The following is a 20393-nucleotide window of genomic DNA, read 5'->3' as shown; positions in this document are numbered from 1 at the left end:
TTTCTTTCTTTTCTCTTTGCTTTTTTCCATTGACCAATGCACTATTTTTTTTTGCGCAATGGTGCTGATGTGCACAAAAAGAATTGTAAATTCAGTGTTCCAAATATCTCAAGAGCCGCATTCAGAAGGGTTACGTTACAGAAAGACCCATGTACGTTGTTTAGGCGGTTATCATCATAATGATCGCGCATGAGTGACAATCAATTGTAAAAGAATACAATAAATCGTCAAAGAGCTACAAGACTTCGTTGCTGGCACGTGAACTCACACATTCCCAGTGGAACTCGGCGGAATTCACCAACGCTCTTCTACACAGCTTGGATCCCAATCTCCAGCTACGTCTTCCGCCAGGAATATCGCGAGCTGAGGAGACGCTTTTGTGCCGCCTGTGACTTGGCGTGGCCTTCACGAATGCCTACTCCTGTCTGACTGAAACGGCCATCAACTCTACAAGCAATGAGTGCAGCTGCGAAGAAACGATGTCGCGTCTTGTGTAAGTGTCCCCGTTTCAGTGTGCCAAGACAAGAACCTTCGTATGCGCTAGATACACTTGATAATCGCCCTTTGTCAGAACAAAGGGTCTTGAGACCTTGGCCGAGTTCGTCATCAGCACAGAAGGCTTTGAAAGCATTGTTGCGCTCCTTGCGGACAACTGGTCTTAGAGACAGACTCTAAGCAGTGTCGTAATCACCTTTCCTTTTTTCTTTCTCTCTTTTTCCTATTCTTGCTCGCCTTTTTTGTAACATCTCTCTTCTATCATCTTTTATCCCCCTTACCCCTTCCCCCAGCACAGGGTAGCCAGCCGGTCTCGGTCTAAGAACTGGCTAACCTCCCTGTCTTTCCGCTTGTTTCTTCCTTCCTTCGTACACCTGGACACAGCATATGGTGAATCACGCGCAAAGATGGCTTCAGCGTGTTCATTAGAGGCTCTAACTTGACATGCATTTTTCCAAAGCGTCGTTTTTTTTGAGGAGGGAAACTGCAAGGTGTGCGATCCGTATTAGTCGGTGACAGTGCACTCGAAGCTGTAGGCGGCGGAGAAGCACAGTCCATTTGGAAGCGCGCGGCCATACGCTCGCCAGAAGGCGCCACACGCTGACGCCAAAAGCGAATCGCGTAACTGCGTCGCCACCACATCTAATCATCGCGAACGCCGCAATTCACCGACCACATGTTTTCTACAATATCGCAGCGAAAGCCCCCGCCGCGCTGAGACTACCGAAACGCTCGCACTGGGTGATCGTTAGTGTCATGATGCATTACTCGTGGCCTCCGAGATTTGTTCCGGCAACGCGCCGTTGCTAGTGTTGCTCAGGATGTCCAATTCGCAAAGGGAGAGCGTAATCAGAGAAAGCGGTATGACAGCCACAAGAGCGTCGGTTATTGGACGCTGAGCTTCTTTCCTGAGCTTGGTCTAAGGTCACCATCCCGAGAAATGTTAAAAAAAATCACAGCATATCCACGGGGTGAATGATGATGAGTGGGGCGAAGCTACGGAGGGAATCATCTGTAAACCGTGAAACTCTTCCGTGAAATGCGCCCAGTACATAATATAAAGAGTGTGAAACATCGTGTATATATTAAACACAAACTTTATTGTACTGTTGGTTTACGTGGTCCCTTCATTATCACTTGTGATCGGTGAAATGCAAGGAAGGAAGTCCGCTCCCGAGCGAAAGAGGGCCAAGAGCGACCGCATTCCCGCTCGCCCTGTGCGAATTAAAGGCAAGGCTAGAGGCAAGACAGGGACGCGCGTTCCACGACGCGAGGTCGGTAGCATGCCCAACGAAAGCCAACGGAACGCGATCGTGCAAGTGCTCCGGCTTCGCATCGCCTCATGGTTCCATTTAGCGTCCCAAACCAAATATATTGCTCAAGGTGTGCCTTGCGTTTTTCGTAGAAATAATTTCTTTATCATGTACATAAGACGAAAAGTGAAAGGCTCACTAGAGTGTATCGCCCGCAAAGTATGTCTTTTAGTGTGATTTAACTCTCGTACGGCAGGGTCCTCGCGCCGTTGCCGGTCCACTTCGCCCGTTGACGATCGGGCGAGGTGGCTACATGCAACTACTACTACTACACTTTAAGAAAAACATCTGGCGTTCTTTCGTTCTGCTTTTACAAAAAATCTGGCGTCTTTCGTTGGTTTATTTCATCAATCAACGGCGTTTTGAACAAAATTTTTATTGTTTAATCACGCACAGGAGAAATCTCACCAGGCACTACCTTGGAGGTAAACAATGGCTGCTACTGGGAATGAGAGACAGAAGAAGTCGGCTTTTAGCTAACACTTACACTTCTACTAACGTTTCCTACTGGAAACATGCCAATGGCTGCTAATGGGGAATGAGGAGAAAGAAGAATTCGGCTTTTAGTTAACGCGCACGCTGCGAATTTTTTATTGTTCAACAACGCACAGGAGAAATCTCCCACCGGCACCACCTTGGAGGTCAAAGCGTAAGACTTGTTACGGACTACTACGATGACGACGATTACGAGGGACGAACGGGTGCCGCCTTAAGGAGCTTCGCCCCTAAAAGTTCACAGAAAGATCACACGACGCCGAGCTAGAAACGTGACGGGAAACGAGACGCGCGTGTGTCTCCCCTCTAGTCTGGTCGTGATTTCTCACGGTTCAAGCGGGGAACGCTGCGTGACAGCCAGGCGAGCGTCTCAGAGCTATTATATTTGAGTAAGGATGGATGCTTTGAGTGAGGCTTGGGCTAAAGCCGACACCTCGTGGTGTAACGCAGTAACAAAATTACACTTTTTTACAGCGAAAGCTGTTATGAGACCACAACAACGGCCGTTCTTGGCACCATAGTTGTCCGCAGCCACCGTTGTCCGTAAACGCTGCCGTGCGACATGAAAAAAAAACGAAATAAAATAATATGCAGGATGGAACCCAGTATTCTACCACAGTGCCATGCCGGCGCTTGAAACTCCTTCGCAAAAAGACCGTATACAGGCTTCATGTCGGGAACGAGCCATATTAATATATGTAATATGGCGTAGAAGAGTAAAATGACAACCAGGCGCCCCACAACGCGAATTCTGTAACCAGGCGTCACACAACGCGAAATGCGCAACGAGTGTGCCGTTGAATACTTCCAACTCATTACAAAGGTCTGAGCCATAATTCTTCATTGTCATCAGGCACAGTATCAACAAAGTGCACATCATGCCTTACAGGTTTGTAGCGGGTATCACGGTTCCCCGCAGAATGTCGAAAAATGGCTTTGTGAGTGCTTTCCTACTTCACGAAAATATGATGATTTATAGCGTAGAGACCACCTCGGAAGTTTGCTTGTATTGGTCGCCAAGGAAGCCCATAACGCCTCCATGATTTATTTTCTTAGGGCCTCAATAAAGTTATTTTCCACCTCCTTTCTCACGTTAACATATGTTACACAGCGTGTTAGGAGAGTGAAATAACGACCGGGCGTGACACAGTACGAATTACGTAAATAGTGGGTCGTTTAAAGCTTCCAAGCTATTACGAAGCGCTCAGCCATAAATATTTATCGTCATCAGCCACCGCATCAACAAAGTGCACGTAATGTCATACATATGTTTAGCGGGTGCCTCACTTCTCCACAAAATGACGAATAATGGCGTAGTCGGTGCTTCCCAACATCACAGAAATTGTGATTTATGGCGTAGTAGGTACCGGAGGAGTGTACTTGTTTTAGTAACCCTAAGAGAGTTTACAAGGGCTTCTAGAAATGCCGCTTTTCAAGCTTTCGCAGTGACTGTAATGCGCTTTCCGCGGAGGCCTTTGGAAACGCGCCGAATTGGACGGCCGTAGCAACGGTGCAACGGAGCGTTGCTGGAGTAGTGAAATTGAGCCTGGCAATCAAAAAATATCGAAGACGGGAACCAGTCATTTGATTTTTACATGAAGAATGCTATGAGCATTTAACCCTTCGACAATAATTACGAAAGTCAAACACGCTATAACAACAATCACCACTCATTCTCGGTTGCTACACTAATACAGCTCTATCTGGTATTATTTCGTGCAGCCACTGACGTCCTTGTTCCGCTAATCACACTGCACTAGTCATCGAGACGGAAAAATATGAGAATTTCACTAACTCTTCTTCCTCACATTGTTCAGAATTTGATCAATCCATGGCTTAGATGATCTTGTATGGCAGCCTTCATTCTGGTATTATATAGTCCTAAATTTTAATGCACACCAAGGTGCTCTACAAAAGTACGCCGGAAAAGCTCAGCTGTACACTGTTGAGAGACAAGTCCCAGCAAAAAGCTACGTGCTTCGTTTCGCCTTCGTTGCTTTATACCCGTTTTGGCTTGCTCACTCAGTTCATTCTTTTTTGCACTGGCGTACATTGGAACAGAACGTTCTTCTTGGTCTCTCTGACATTCTGGGCTGCTTTTAGCTTGCGAAGCTGGTGGAGGGCTTTGGGAACAGACGAAAAGCTGGAGCGCACACATGCGAAAACTTTGTTACGAGGTCAACAGTCTCTGGACCATTTATTTTCAGTATCGCGGATGTTCCTGCCCGCTGTCAATTGCCGCTTGGTATTCAGTGCGAGCTGTTCCATGTACCACGTGCCTGGTTTATCACCGCTGGAGATCCACAGTATTAGATTACAGGCTCCGTAATCTGCCCTTTATTAATTTCCATTTACATGTATTTTGCGGTGTTGCCGCTTCAGTAAAGAAGCACGTGGTGGCCCTAGTTTACCGTTGTGTCAAAAGAGACATTGCACGCTCGATAGTCTCATGAACTTAGCACTCTAGAATGCCTGAATGTCTCGATGCCAAGAGCTTATACACACACTTTTCTCATCAAACACGGTGGGGTGGGGAGAAGCGATGCGGACACAATAGGCAGCCTCAGTTCTTCAGTCGGTTGAAATCGGTAGTAGTTGGAATTCTGTATCATTTGCCGAGCTTCTTTGCAATAATGTGCTAAACACACACGCGCGCGCGCGCACACACACACACACACACACACACACACACACACACACACACACACACACACACACCCACACACACACACACACACACACACACACCACACACACACACACACCCACACACACACACACACCACACACACACACACACACACACACACACAGCACACACACACACACACACACACACACACACACCACACACCACACACACACACACACACACACACACACACACACACACACACACACACACAACACACCACACTAAGGTAGCCGCGGTGAGCAAAGCCTAACGGGCTTCGTTACGAAAACATTGCTTTGAAAGATTCATCTCTAACCCCAAGGCAGGGACGCCGACGCCGACCCCGGAATATCTGCGAAGCGAGCTCATAACGCTATCGCGTTGAAAAAAAAGATATGCCGCATAGACAGCTACTCGCTGGCTGCTTCGCAATAAATGGATCGTCAGAATGCGTGGGATCAGGCGGAATTTTTATAAATAATCTTATTGATTAGTTAAGCGCGTGATCACGCAAACTATTAATAACAACTTTATCTTAAAATCTGCATAATAGTAAAACGCTACGCTAAAGGAATAACGTTTGCCGACTCCAAATGTGAAGGTAGATCGCAGCGTGAGAAAACCGGCCTTACAACAGGCACAAAATTTGAAGTGGTTGCTAGATGATTCAGCGAAGCGCTCTGCAGGGCGATAGCAACTTCGAAAGCTTGATGCATTTCAATGGAGTGGGCCGAAAGTGCTACCGCAGTGGCAATAGGTGCCGAATACAAGAGCACACACACTTGACAGCCATTACCCATGGCAAATATCCAGGGTTCAGGTCACTCTCTTGACTAATGCTTCGTATTCGAGAACACGTAAAGTACATCGCGACGGTCATGACTGCAGCTGTTCTGCCTCGTTGGCAGAGCCTGTGGAAGAATAAACGAATATGAGGAGGTTGGGCGAACTACGAACAGGAAGTGCGTGCCGTAAATATTCTGTAAACGAAAGGATCTGAAAAACAAGATGTGTGTTTCCAGCTAGCGGAAGGTCTGAAGAGACGGAGATAGGGCGATTATCAACGCTGAATGAGGATGAGAACGAAGTTAAATGCGCCAAGCATGTTCTAAATGCAGATCGCAGGGGTAGTGTTTGTTGCTGTTTTCTTGTACTGCGAAGCACCTCAAACAATCATTACAGCAGTTGACGCTTTGCCTAAAGCCCCAACGACCTGCCTATTTGCCGCGTGAGTGCGTGTCCTTAGCACAGCTTTTTGCACTGTACATAATTTCACATAGTGAACATTAGAACTTACATTTTTAACAAGGAAAAAAGCTGGATGGCTTCATACACTAAAAAGCTAAGGAATGGCGTCTTCAAAGAAAACAAATGTAAGGTCGCGCTGGCTCGAAGATTTCATGTTTTTATATATTCAAGATATATCTATTTTATGTTCTGATACTTTAATGCACTTCATTTACACGAGGATGTCCAGCACATCTATAAATAAAAAAAAAATCGCAGCATATCCACGGAGTGAATGATGATGAGTGGGCGAAGCTGCGGAGGTTCATCGGTAAACCGTGAATCTTCCGTGAATTCTGCCCAGTACATCATCACCGACGTGAGATCGGGCGCGTTTATACTAAAGGTTCGATGAGTTATGACGACTTGCAGCTCACTTTAATTTTACATGTACGCTGTGAATTTTCATTGTTTAGAAAACCATTGCTTTAGAAAACATCTGGCGTCTTTCGTTAAGCAGCTGGCGTCTTTTCGTTTTGCTTTAGAAACATCTGGCGTTCTTTCGTTTTGCTTTTAGGAAACATCTGGCGTCTTTCGTTGGTTTATTTCATCAATCAACGGCGTTTTGAACAAAATTTTTATTGTTTAATCACGCACAGGAAAAATCTCACCAGGCACTACCTTGGAGGTAAACAATGGCTGCTAATGGGAATGAGAGACAGAAGAAGTCGGCTTTTAGCTAACACTTACACTTCTACTTCTATTAACGTTTCCTACTGGAACATGCCAATGGCTGCTAATGGGGAATGAGAGACAGAAGAATTGATCTTTTAGTTAATGCGCCCGCTGCGAATTTTTTATTGTTCAACAACGCACAGAAAAAATCTCCCACCGGCACCACCTTGGAGGTCAAGATCTAGTACTAGCGTTACGACTGGTTACGCACTACGACTACGACAACTACGAGGGACGAACGGGTGCCGCCTTAAGGAGCTTCGCCCCTAATAATGAAAAATTCACCACATCTCCATTAATGTGAATCTTGACGAGTGGCGAAGCACTGGGTATTGTACCGCTGTGTCACCGTACCTCGCCCGCGAATGTAAATCGAGTGACATAAAGTGTATATATATGTGTAAATGTATTTATTTGGTTCCTCTTTAATGCGCTTCTATTCCAATCCTCTTGTTATAGTTAATATATCGTCTTGAGTTCTGGATTCCTTTTTCCCTTCGTTATTACTGTTTTGTGGCCTATGAAATGGACAGCCAATGGTTCTTCGAGTGGATCCAATCTAAAGTTGGCAAAGACAAGGCCTACGCATGTTCCTCGGGTGGTTGTTGCTTGTTTCCAGTCAAATGAAATGCATCGTAGAGCGTATCGAGACATAAAATACTGCATAACCTAGTCGCTGTTCACAATGTCTACTTCGAAGTCGCCTACTAGTATAAGGGTTTGGTGCTTGTTTTTTGTTTCGCAATCGTAATCGTAACCTACACACATATGTTTCGCCTTTGAGAAGGAAATGCCGCGGACTTCCAATTTTGTCTCCGGCTCAACCTTTACCAAAGCATTTCTTCAGGGATTCTCGTTGAAGACTAACCATCAGACACGACACCTTCCACGCCCCAGTGTGCACATCCTTCAGAATTGTGATAGCCAGATTTGTTGAGTTCGGGATCGTATTGCCTTTAAATATTATTCAATTTCATTGTAATCAAGATATTTCAGGAGTGGTTTGTGTGCTGCATATGACTTTTATGTGAGACCTAATACTCGTAGTCGTAATCGCAACATACACACACGTTTCGACAATAGCAACGGTTTTCTATATACCGTGACAGCGGACAGTGAGAGTCGACGACAAAGCTAGGTCCGAAGGTGCTTCGTCCGTAATATTGCCCATAAGTGGTCATAAAATTTCCAAACATCTGACGTAATACCACGCTTGTATTTTTATTGTTCTAAAATTTCAGAAACTGCTACACCTAAGCAAATATTTGCATTCAGAAAAAAAATAGCATCCTTGATAAAAATTTCGTACATTTCGTACTATGAAGAGGTGTCCGAATGAAAAGATGTTTTTCTAAGGCGAGTGTACAGATAATTACGTATCTGGATTTGTGTTTGTGAGCTAAACAAACAGTTTTAATAATAACGATCTGTCGAGTGTTCTTATTTTCGCAAGATTGTGGGCCTTTTGACTTCGTTGATCATGAGTTTTACAAATTTATTTACGTGAGATTAAAACGATGAATGAGTGATACCGATTAAAAAAGTCGTCATCTAAGGATCGTTACAGCAGTACTTTGGTGCGTGCCGACTCTGCGAATCAATCGTTACGACTTCATAACAGGGCAAGAAGAAGGTGGTGTGTTATCCGCTGCTGGAAAGTACACTGCAGAAATAATTATAAATTTTCAGATGAACTTTATAGAGTGTAAATAAATACTTCATAACGTAGAGTAACAATTTTCTTGCTTTCACTAGAAATTAATGGGATGCGCTTACAACATGTAGACCCTATGTAGAATTTATAGAAAAAATGGGCATTAGCTGTAGTTGCAAACCCCAACAATAGGGCTCACAGGCATTATAAAGCCAATTGTGAGTCATATCTTAGTCATAATTGTTGCTTGTATACAATAAAGGGGCAACCCTGGACCACAGAGATTGTGCATTTCTAGACTAGGTAAAAAATTAACGCAAACACGCACACACACGCACGCACGCGCACACATTCTTATAGATGGTACAGAAACAAGTGCAATTACGAAAATACATGAAGCGAAAGTCAGCGGTGGTTGCACACGCTATTATCACTCAAAATAGTGACCCATTCGCTGCCATTACTTTATCCACAGTTTAAAAAAATCCGACTTCCTTCATCGGTTCTATATGGAGTTGTTCAGTACATTAAAACTGTCCTGTCTAACATAGAAATGCACCTTCATTCCGCAAACGCGAGAATCAGCATTATTTGTTCACTTTTGTTTTAAGGGGTTTTAGAAGAACGCTCAAATTCTTTGCTGGAAAACGAAGCACTCTCATCTGATGACTCAATTTTGGTATCCCTCAAGGTTTCTAAGAAAGAAATACCATTGCTGGTTTTGACTATCTCCCAGCGACATCGCATCAAACAGGATCGATTCAAGAACGCTTTTCTCAGACAAGCCTTTCGTCACTGGCTCCAAGAAATGGAAATGGTCTTTTTGATCTGACAGCATTTCCCACTTTCTTGAGGTGCTTGATAAAAAACGCATTTACAGCGTGTCCGTGTATTATGTCTGCTCTATTGAAAACTTTACGCTCTCACCACGCGAGAAAAAAGGTTTTCATTCTTTTTATTCCCCATTATAAAATCATTACAAACTATCCATTGCTAGCAATGCCACTTCCTCAGTGACTTTGTAGAACGTACAAAAAACGTCTTCACTGAACGTTCTGGTCATTTATGCAGAGGCTAGAAGCAACCATGACAACGATAACACTTTTATTTGATATAAATGAGTATGTGATCTCCACGACATCGTCCCGAAGCTACCCTAAGCTATCCTGTAAGATCTTTTGTTTTGTTTTTTCAGTGCAAAGCCGTCAAGAATAAATATAAATAAAGCGGTGAAAGAAGGCATGATGACAGGCAAGAAGGCAGTTGTGATGACACCCCCGCGAATAAGAAGTGATTTAGGAATGATATGAAGACGCTCCAAGCTAAAATGAATATCACGAGAAAGCGCAAGCTTATTTCTATTAGTGCGATACTAAGAATAAAGTAAGGCTGCGCAATGGTTTACGAGCGGCAACTGCAACTTGTTACATTAGAGCTTGCGTAAGCATTATATGTAGAAGTCACAAGAATTCTCTCTGCTTTGGCGAGTAGTACGTCAGGTGGTATTAGCAGCTTGCATAAGGTTTTACCAAGACTACCAGCGTAAATACTTTTCAATGAATGCCGACCCATTTATTCTTTCGGTTCATGTTATTGGGTGATCGGTGCGATAAAAGTACTGATCAAAGCAAAGCCGTCTTACAACGCGAGTGCTATCGTTTCTAAAAACACACACGCATACGCACCACACACGCCAACCACCTAATTCCAGGTCCCCGAGCATTTAGGCCTAGCCCTGTTTAACAGCTATAGCTGGTTCTCGGGAATTGTGGTGGTCAGCTAACTTGCTTTTAAAATGAGCGTGTACACAGTGCAAAACAAAGACGACGTGCACACTGCTGCGACTTGTGCTCTATTGAGTGAAAACGGATCGGAGATTTGGACAAAACTGATCAGAAAAGCACACTTCTAAGCCTCGACAAGCTTCAAATTCAAGGCGCGCAGCAAGAAGTTTTTGACAAAAGACGCTCGAGATTACACTTCACATCGCGGTTTACAGAAGGCTTCACGCTGTAACTTGGAGGTACCGCATCGTACCAGGCAAGAAAGGGGTGGTGTTAAATGACAAAAAAATACGGTTGATCCCTCCGTTATAGGAATCGGAATAACACGAAACTAAAGCGTGCCCTTACAGAAGTAACTGAATGCTTACTGTACATTGATATAAGAGAGTTTGCACATTGTATATTGGTGTCTGGCAGCTACTCCATCTCCATCCCGACGACATCTCCATCCCGATGACTAACGTCCATGTTAGATGATTCAACAAACCCTTGTGGTAGCTGTAGTAGTTAACGGTGAAAGCGTCATCAGAGAACGAGGTGTGATAGCCAGAAGAGCGTCGCATAATGGACGCAGAACTTGGTCGCCATCCCGCAGCATGTTAAAATGTGATTGAACACCACGGCCGGACTAGAGAAACGCAAAGCGCGTCGTGCCGCCCCGGTAGCCCGGCCGCGATTTTTATCAGGGCGAGCGCGTGAGCATGGAACGCGGTGTTACAGCCAGGTCAGAGCCGAAGGAATATACGGCTCTGAGCCAGGTGAGGCAGGCGCGCGTCGCAGAGCTATTTTTGGTTTGTATTGGCGTAAAAGCTGAGCGAGGCCGACGCTTTTAAAGGGCCCCTCACCAGGTTTGACAATTTTGAGCTGACGAGCGCATGCATGCACTGGACGTTCACGATTGCGTCTGCCAAAATTTGCGACGCTACGCGCAGCGTAAATGGGTCAAATTTCAAGCTGAACGCTGCTTGCCCTTCTTCTCGCGGCCGCGCGCCCAGAGAATGAGGGGATGACGTACATGAGAGAATGGCCCTACGTAGATGGTAGTGCGGTGACGTCGCTCGTCTACGTAGACGACTGTGCTCTGACGTCGCCAACAGTAGCACGTGACACTGCGATAATTATGTGACATGACGTGTAGTTTGTGTAATTCGTTGCTTGAATGGATGAATAAAACTTGAGAGCAATAATAAAACACACAAACCGAATGTGTGCGTTTTCTTTTTTAATTTTTACTGCGAATCGCAGCGAGATTCGAGACTAATGTACCTCCGTTTCGCACGCGTTCGTGTTCTCGCGCTTTGCGCATCGTGCAGACGGCACCTAGTGTGCCTCGATGGTGCGAACGCGCAACAAAACGCGCATCAAGGCACCCTAACGGCACCCTTTACAACGAAACTAATTTTCTACCGCGTTCCAGCGCTCATTAGTCTCATTTATCCTCCCGCGTCTAACTAGATGTTCATGCGGCACACCGCTAGTCTCGCGTCCGTACAAATGTTGCAGCTTTCGTGCTCAGTAATAGGTTGAAAGCCAAGTGATCGGTGAGGGCGCATTCGGCATAACTTGCAGAGATGAAGCGCAAAGAACGCCGCCACAACACCGCTCGCGTCTCGGGGGCTCGGCCTGGTTCGGGCCCGTCGTGCGCTCGTGACATTTTGTGCGTATGACGTGTTCATGCGTATGCGTTATGTGATCCTCCTGCTCGCGTCCCGAAGAGGGCAGGGAAGGGATTTGGCTTGCGAAGGCTACACGGAGCGAGCGGCAAGGGTTTGCAGCTCGCCTCCTCGCATCATGGTTTCGCGCCACTACAAATTATTGTTTTTCTCAGCTTCTAAGGGACCGATTAGAAAAATTCTTGTGGCATAATGCTCTTCATTGGGCTCTCAACAACTTGCAATGTCTAACTAAAATTCGTTAGGTCACCTGGTGAGGGGCCCTTTAAGACGCTTGGGCAAAGGTCGCCACATCGCGGTGTGTTAAGGCATTGACAAAATTCAACTTCTATTGAAAACGCGCCGAATGGGACCGACGCGTAACGCGTTGCAGGTGCTAGTCGCGGAGGCCACAGCAATGACAAATTACTTTACCTTACCACTCCCAGAGGTCAACACCACCCAGCCGACCGGGAGAATGGTAGATATAAAAGGCGCGTTCGTAAAGCCTCCGGAGTCTGTGACCGTGGCGCAGTGGATAGCGTGCCCGGCAGTGCAAAACCGCACCCAACGCGGTTTTGCACTGCCCCCAGAACAGGAGGGATTGCAAGTTTTCTGCACCTCACCTGGTTTTTTCCTGCCTCCGTAATCGGCCCACCTTTGACCAAGCGACGATGACATGTGATGTGATGTGACGTCACAACATTTGCCATCTGTGACGTCATGATGTAGAAATACTGTGACGTCATCACGTGATGATGATTTCTTGCATCACTCGTGTTCACGCCGACGGTCAATTTTCGCATTTTATGAGGCATCTAAGGCTTTCAGGCTGCACTACCACTGCGAAAATGAAGCGCTGCAGGAGATAGACTAAAGAAGTGGTTCGAAGACGAGCCTTGTTTCGCATTCTGCCATAGTCAAACTAGCCCCAGTATCGGAAATTGCACTGCTATCTCTCACGGTGAAGCGCGGCCCTGCGTCCGATCTTCTACTTGGTGTCTACATAGGAAAGGGCGTGTATTGTTTATAAAAAAGCTTAGCTAACTAAAACTTGATAATTTCTATTAGGTTAACTATGTATATCCAATAACTGTGGAGGCACATTTCCTGCCCGTTCACAATAAGCTAGATTAATTAGAGTCGAGGTGTCAACGAATTTATTGTTAAAAGAAAAAAAATCTGGAGGTGACCGAAACCCTTAACTTAGTTGTCTGGTGCTGGAACTCGTACGTCGGCGCTTGTGTTCTCCGGTGTATTCCTAGGGTTGGCTGTGTTTCGTCCCACTGCCGAAGTTGATCTCGGAAGCCACGTAAAAGGAAGCGCGTCTGCTTGGTCAGGTGCCAAGATTGCCATAGCTGCTCACAAGGAAACCGTCTGCTCTTTCAATGAACTGGTTAATTTACCTTCCATTAATTATCCTCACAGTTAACTGGCCCCTAAGTGTACTTATGCTGCGACATAATATGTATTCAATATAAGTCTTAACTTGAAACAGAACCACCAATTTCGTGACACTTTTATTTTTTAGCGCGATAGCGTTAAAGAGTTCGTTCGGCAGAAATTCTGGCGTCGGTGTCGGCGTCGTTGGTTGTGAGCGAAAAATCTTCATCTTGTCCGTGACCGAAAAATTGAGAAAGATGCAAATAAAACAAATTAAAAAAAATGGCCGCGTATCTGCGTGCTTCGCTGCAAATGTCGTCTAAAGACGATAGAAGAGGCGCTGCGTGAGATATGGATGCCATCTGGCAATACGTCGGGAAACATGAGTGCTGCGTTGCGGGCTGGTAGTCCCGGCGCAGCAGCAGGCGAAGACCGGCGGTGACCAACGCGACCGGCGGGGACGCCAGCCAGCCCGAACACGCGGTTTGGCGCGAAGCGCTGAAGCAGAAGAAATGTCCGCACCCAACGAGTACTCTCCACACACTCTTTTATTTACACGTCGCCTGGGTAAAACAGGAATGCCAGAGCGGCGCCCCATGGCATTCGTACAGTGCAATACAGAACCGAAACCGAAACACAACAATGAGCTCGTGCAGAGGGCACGGAGGACGGCAAGTTTCAGCGCAGTTGCATTTTCAGCGCAGCTTAAGAAACTAGGGTCTTTAGAATTACGTATGTATGCATTTTCTATTAAAGAAACACACCACCTAATACTTACCTAGAGATGTTGCGCCTTAGATATGCGTAATGTTTGCTTTTTGATCGACAATGTACACAAGTATGAACCTAGTCAGCCGGGCCCTTGGGCAAGTGGTTCAACCTTGGCCGAGTGGCTGAATCGAGTGACGTGCCGACAAACAGAAAGACAGAAAGACAGACCAAAATTTCTTCGTTTAAGTATCCCAAGAAAGACTATCGTCTTTAAAATTTTAGGTTCAAGTGAGAATCGAACCCAGGCCATCTGCATGGCAAGGTGTTCTACCGCAGAGTCACTCCATTGCAGGAACCGCACTGAAATTAACTTTAATGCTTCACAAACATACGCGTCCTGTGTACAGGTGTCACAGTACGAGATGTAATATCGCAGTAAAACGGCGCACAAGCGTATATTGCCATCGGGCGTCACACCATGTGAACTGCACAACGAGCTGGTGGTTTAAAGCCGGCCACTCATTAAAAAAAGGCACTCACATTACTGCGCGTATTCCCTTACGAACACGTAGTGGGTGCATCGCAACTTCGAAAAAGTGTCACGCGCGTAATTGCTGCTGGTTTAAAGCATGCCACTCACTAGAAAATGCATAAACATTAGTGCGCGGATTCTCTTACACACACGTAGTGGGTACACTTTGTCATAAAAGTGCTGTTGAAGAGGGCGGACGCCTTTACGTTTACTATAGGTATGTCGAGAGAGAGAGAGAGAGAGAGAGTGTGTGTGTGTGTGTGTGTGTGTGTGTGTGTGTGTGTGTGTGTGTGTGTGTGTGTGTGTGTGTGTGTGAGAGAGAGAGAGAGAGAGAGAGAGAGCGAGAGAGAGAGACCGGGCGACTGAACATAATGACAAGCGAAATAGAGCACGATGAGGATGGGGCCGGCTATCGCTATCGCTATCGCGTTCAACTCAAAGGCGAAGCTTAAGCGTCCCCCAATTTTCAAAACACATTTTATGAGTATTAGGAAAATCGGAAGGAAGTGTCTGACCAGAAGTGCTTGGAAGAAACCAAGAGTGTCACTCGGTGGAAGTGCCACTAAAAATAGGTTAAGATACACTACGTCAGGCAATTAATGCTTATCTAACCTAAAACAGCTAAGTATACATTACTCTACGACCGCAAGGAACAAAAAATAACCAGCATTGCAAGATCCCAAGTGAAAAATGAGAAGCAAGGCTATCCTGCCACTGTAATCGGTAATGTAAGTGGCCTCCGGGACATCCTATACGTGTAAAGATAGCAGCCGTGGCGCCTCTGGGTCACGGATGGTCGCGCAACGGGGCTGGGCTTCCGCGGGCCACTGATCCCCAGTGTACTGTCTCAGAAAAACTGTCGGAGCCAGAGAACGACAAATGAACTGCCTGAGAGAGAAATAATAATAATAAAGAAAACGTTATGACTAGTTTCTGGCTTCCCACGAGAAAACGTAATAACAAGAAAAACGTGATCAATGCTAAACAGAACGTCTTCCAGAAGTGACCGCGGACAGTTCGTAGTAAACGCCTTACCCACTGTGAGGTTTATTAATGTTCCCTGACCATGGTTCAGAGAACACGTCGCTGGGAAGAAAGGACTAAGCACTGCACTTTGAGAAATCGAACAGAGTAAGGCATGGGGAGTATCTTGGAGGAAAAGTATGGGGGTGGGTCCCGAGGTTAAGGGAAGTTAATACCCTCGGAAACAGGTCAGAGCCCGACCACCGACTGCGGTTTGTTCTCTCGCGTTGCGAAGAGCCGTTCAGGGCACAAGTGACGCTGCGGCCCTGATAGGGACGGCGTCACTATAGTATAACGCAATAAAAAATAATGAAACTGCGTCTCGTAAAGTCACGTGACATATAACTCCCTGGCAGCGTAGTTTGTTCCGATTATTCTCCTTCGGAGGGTGCAGCGGCGCGGTGCCTCCATTTACCGATTTGCCTTTCCAGGACGCGGAATGCGACTATGACGTTGAGGTTCTTTAACATCCAAGTACAGTCATCCCGCAGAGAGTAATTCTAGCAATTATCTGATGCATTAAATATTTTTTCGATATTTATACAAAAGAAACACAAATATTGGCTTTCGAAACGTGGGACACAAAAATTCGTAAGATCCCACGCGTTGTGGGAATCGGTTTCATGTGAATCATTCAGCGACTATTTCTATGCTGTATTTATTGGCTTTGAGCCAAGCGTTACGAGGTGAATTGAGGCGTTTTTGTAAGTGTAGTAGCTCTGTCCACATGGTGGGCTTACCAGGCACGTCGAACACGATAAAACTGGCGTTTAAAGGGTAACTTGTGGCGCGTCGTAACGTAAGCCCTCACGTTAGAGTACATACATCAGTACTATCGAAACTAAGTGCACTTTATGGCGCAATCGTGTGAATATCATACGTAACCTTCGTTAATGTATTCCTGCGGGGTCGAGCAATGTTTCAAGATAGCTTGCTGAATGATAGGAATAAAAATGAAATGTTTTTTAGGCAGCTATAAAAGCGGAGCCAACACTGGAACCACCGACGTTAATCTAATATGACGCCTGTATCGTAGGAGTACATATCCAGTGTTTATTGCTTTCTTGTAAAATTAGATAGCCAGCACCACAACCAATCGACATTGTACCGAAATTACCCCTGCGTAGGCTGTTTTTCCAAACCGGTTTATAGACCTGGCGCGGCTCTGTGGTAGAATACCTGATTACCACGCAGAATTCTTGGCATCGATTCCTGCTGGAACCCTAATTTGTATTCTTCCCATTCCTCGGGTCAGCGAATCGAAAGTTCCTGGGTTCTTGGGTAGGTACAAAGTTTCAATCAACTGTGGCGCATACCCGTACACTGCGGTCCGTGGTAAAGGGGTACGTGCCACACGTGTCTGGTGGATAGGGTTTGGCGACGCACTCGACGGGATTTTCACGTTATTCATGTCATGACCCAACAGTCAAATTGGTGAAATCCTCTTACCCTCCCATGCCAATTTTGGTCTACACCAAGTTAAGGAGGCAATCATGAGAGCACCCAGACGTAGGCGGCTAGATAGATAGATAGATAGATAGATAGATAGATAGATAGATAGATAGATAGATAGATAGATAGATAGATAGATAGATAGATAGATAGATAGATACGCTCAAAGTGCTAAAGGTTGGCTAAGAAATGCTTCGCCCTTTAGTATGTTGCGCAGACTAGTCCCGTAACTAGCGTCCCACACAAGCCCCGCCGCGGTGGTCTAGTGGTTATGGCGCTCGACTGCTGACCCGAAGGTCGCGGGATCGAATCCCGGCCGCGGCGGCTGCATTTTCGATGGAGGCGAAAATGTTTGAGGCCCGTGTACTTAGATTTAGGTGCACGTTAAAAGAACCCCAGGTGGTCGAAATTTCCGGAGCCCTCCACTACGGCGTCTCTCATAATCATATCGTGGTTTTGGGACGTTAAACCCCAGATATTATATTATTAGCGTCCCACACAACGGCAGTGCCTGCGTCAGACACGTTTTTGTCTTTCTCGCGCATTTTAAGATAGCGACAGCCGCTGCACGCAGAAGCAACAAATGATACTGCCGATGAGGGGGATATGGCATGGAATATATTGTAAACGAAATGGTTTATGCCTAGCTTCCGTCTTCACAAGCTGAATCAGCTTTTGGGTGGCTGTATATTGAGCCCAGCTTAACCTGCCAATTTGGCAATGACCCTAATGTTCGATTATTGGAGTTCTTAATTAATAATCAAGCTTAATTTACGTTTTACAACATCGCCTCATAACAATATTGATGGGAAAAAGCTATTTTTCATAGAAAACTCACGATGTGTCAGCAAAAGGAAAAGATAATCTTTCTCCTGTTGCCGTCCCGGCTTGTGGTCAGTTAATCGGGGGATGAGTTATATCATTTTGGTTCTCCTTCCCGATATAACCTAATGTTTATTTTTTCTTCAGATCGGGTCAACACATTCTATGTGCTGAGGACTGTGCAGCGTTCACAAAAAGGACAAAGGACGTAAGAAGTGCACACGACATGCGCTGACTCTCAACTGAATTTTTATTGGGAAAAATACACACAAAAAGTAAACTATAAAACTCATCGAGCCATATGACATGTGCTCCAGCGAAAACACTTTTCTGGCTGTTTTTGCTTAATTAAACATGCGCACGACGGATTTTATGTCAAGTTACGGCACCTGTTGACCAAATATTCGTATTCTTTATCCCAAAGCTGGTGGTTAAATTCCTGTAGAGCGGGACTGCGTAGCCAAGAATTCATTTAATATACCGAGAGGAAGTATAATACCTTAGGAGGAGACGATGGGGACGGAATATGAAGCGACGTGTGGCTGGTGAGGCGCTGTGCTCGGGCGTTATAGCACTAACGTGGAAAAATAATTTACCAGAAAAAGTAAATGAGCGTGGTGGTTCCGGAGTCGAGCATATTTCGCAGCGGTCCTCGAAATGCGATCAGAAAAGATAAGAAAAGAACTCTGCTTAGAAATGGATGTGACAGAATTATTATAGGAAGCTCTGGCGAAGGAAGAAACTAGCCAGGGACAGTTTGCGTGGGCCTAATAGGGTTGCTCCTATCAGGGTGCACACGTGCCCCGTGTACCAACCCCTGGCTACGCCACCGCACAAGGAATACCCAATGTGGAGCCTTTAACTCCTTTATTCACAAAGTGCACCGCGAAATATGACGAACCCAGCAGACAGACGGACACGAGCTGTTCCCGCGTTATTCTGAGGTGCCGGTTCAGAGTAATGAATCCGGACTGACTCGCCCGTATGTCAATCCTACTCTTATGTTATATTAGAGCGAAAATTCAAGGGAAGTATTCGCAATTGACCTTCTTGAGAGAAGTCAGCAAGGGAGGCATTCGAGGAGTAAGGTGAGCGAACGGCATCGAAAGGTAAAGCAAGAAAAAGAAATGATTGAGTTGGATGAAAGAACCTAAAACAGCGAATCTATATGAGTAGAATTCTTGTACTGTAAAATGATCACAATACATAAGAAACAGTGGCATGTGGTCTAAGTGCAAAGAATGAAGCGGCGTCTTTTCCGGCTTTCTCCAACGAGCCTACTTAAAGAAGAACAGTATACGAACACAAAACGGGAGACGTGTCTCGCTGAATTATTCGTACAGGTTTGCTGTCGCTTCGCCGCAGTTGCCGGCGAGAAACACCCTAACTCGACTTGGGTAGGCGGACTATGCAGTGGAGAATTGCGTTGTTTGGCCTACCAATGGCCTATTCGAAACAGTGCGCAGGAGCGCGGCAAGTTGCATGCAAGGTATCTTTCTTCGTATTAGATTTGCAGCAAGCTGAGCGATTTGGGAGATTATCGGGTCCCTGTGTAAAATCATTGCTCAGGGTGTCTATATACTGCGCTGTTCTGATACACCTCTCAATTAGGATGCATGTATGAGAAAAGTAAGCGCGGCATGCGAAGTCACACTTTTGATAACTTGGAAAGAGTTTTCATTTGTAGATAGTTCAGCAAACCAATTAATAATTAAATAAATAGTGTAACATTCTAGTCACAACTCTAATAAGAGTTCATTGTTTTCTTCTCCTATATTCACACTAGCAAGAAATAAAAGTGAACAATATACTTTAATTCGGCCGAAGTAGATCTCTGTGTACGTATTTAAATCTGGAAGCCCTAGTTTCGAGATTTAACTGCTCCGTGGCAGTTCGTGTGTGTCGCTTCGTAGTGGACGCCCTTCCGTTATTCGAGCTTTGTTTAACAAATAAACGCTCCAATAAAGCAATGAATTTCTGTCATGCTAGGTATTTAGACTGAAGGAACTCATTAAAAATTATTAGCGACGTTTCCGCATGTTTTATTGACGGCTCCGGAGATATTAGCCTGGTTCATTGTCTGGCTTGCTGTTGCAGGTTTTGGGGTGATGAGTATAGTACATAATAGGGCAATATGCACACGCAAGTAAATACGCACAGCCCCGCACACACATTATATATATATATATATATATATATATATATATATATATATATGCACGGAAGAGTAACTTACAATGTTTCATTCAGATAGTGCAAGTTAACCTCCTACAAGTGCATATACCTTCGTGTTCCTTTAATGATGTCTTATAACAAATAAGATGTATGGCACAGGTCTATCCAACCATCACTTAAGAGCAGGATAAGTTGGAATAAATCATACAGCACCGCGTATATCTGTGCTAATATTGTGTATATTTGACATAGTCACGATATCACTG

The 20393-nt window shown here is 45.3% G+C and overlaps 1 long non-coding RNA gene across 1 annotated transcript in view; it reads left to right on the top strand.

Moving 5' to 3' along the window:
* The window catches only part of LOC125758732 (uncharacterized), a 31330-nt gene extending 13722 nt beyond the window's left edge, over positions 1 to 17608 (top strand). The window contains exon 2 of the long non-coding RNA XR_007416363.1: positions 17427 to 17608. This is a non-coding gene — a long non-coding RNA (uncharacterized LOC125758732). The remainder of the gene's footprint in view (positions 1 to 17426) is intronic.
* Positions 17609 to 20393: the final 2785 nt, after the last annotated feature.

The sequence above is a fragment of the Rhipicephalus sanguineus genome, chromosome 5, assembly GCF_013339695.2.
Source record: "Rhipicephalus sanguineus isolate Rsan-2018 chromosome 5, BIME_Rsan_1.4, whole genome shotgun sequence".
In the NCBI taxonomy this organism is placed as follows: domain Eukaryota; kingdom Metazoa; phylum Arthropoda; class Arachnida; order Ixodida; family Ixodidae; genus Rhipicephalus; species Rhipicephalus sanguineus.
The sequence above is the reverse complement of the archived record's forward strand: the minus strand, read 5'-3'. Positions and strand labels throughout refer to the sequence as shown.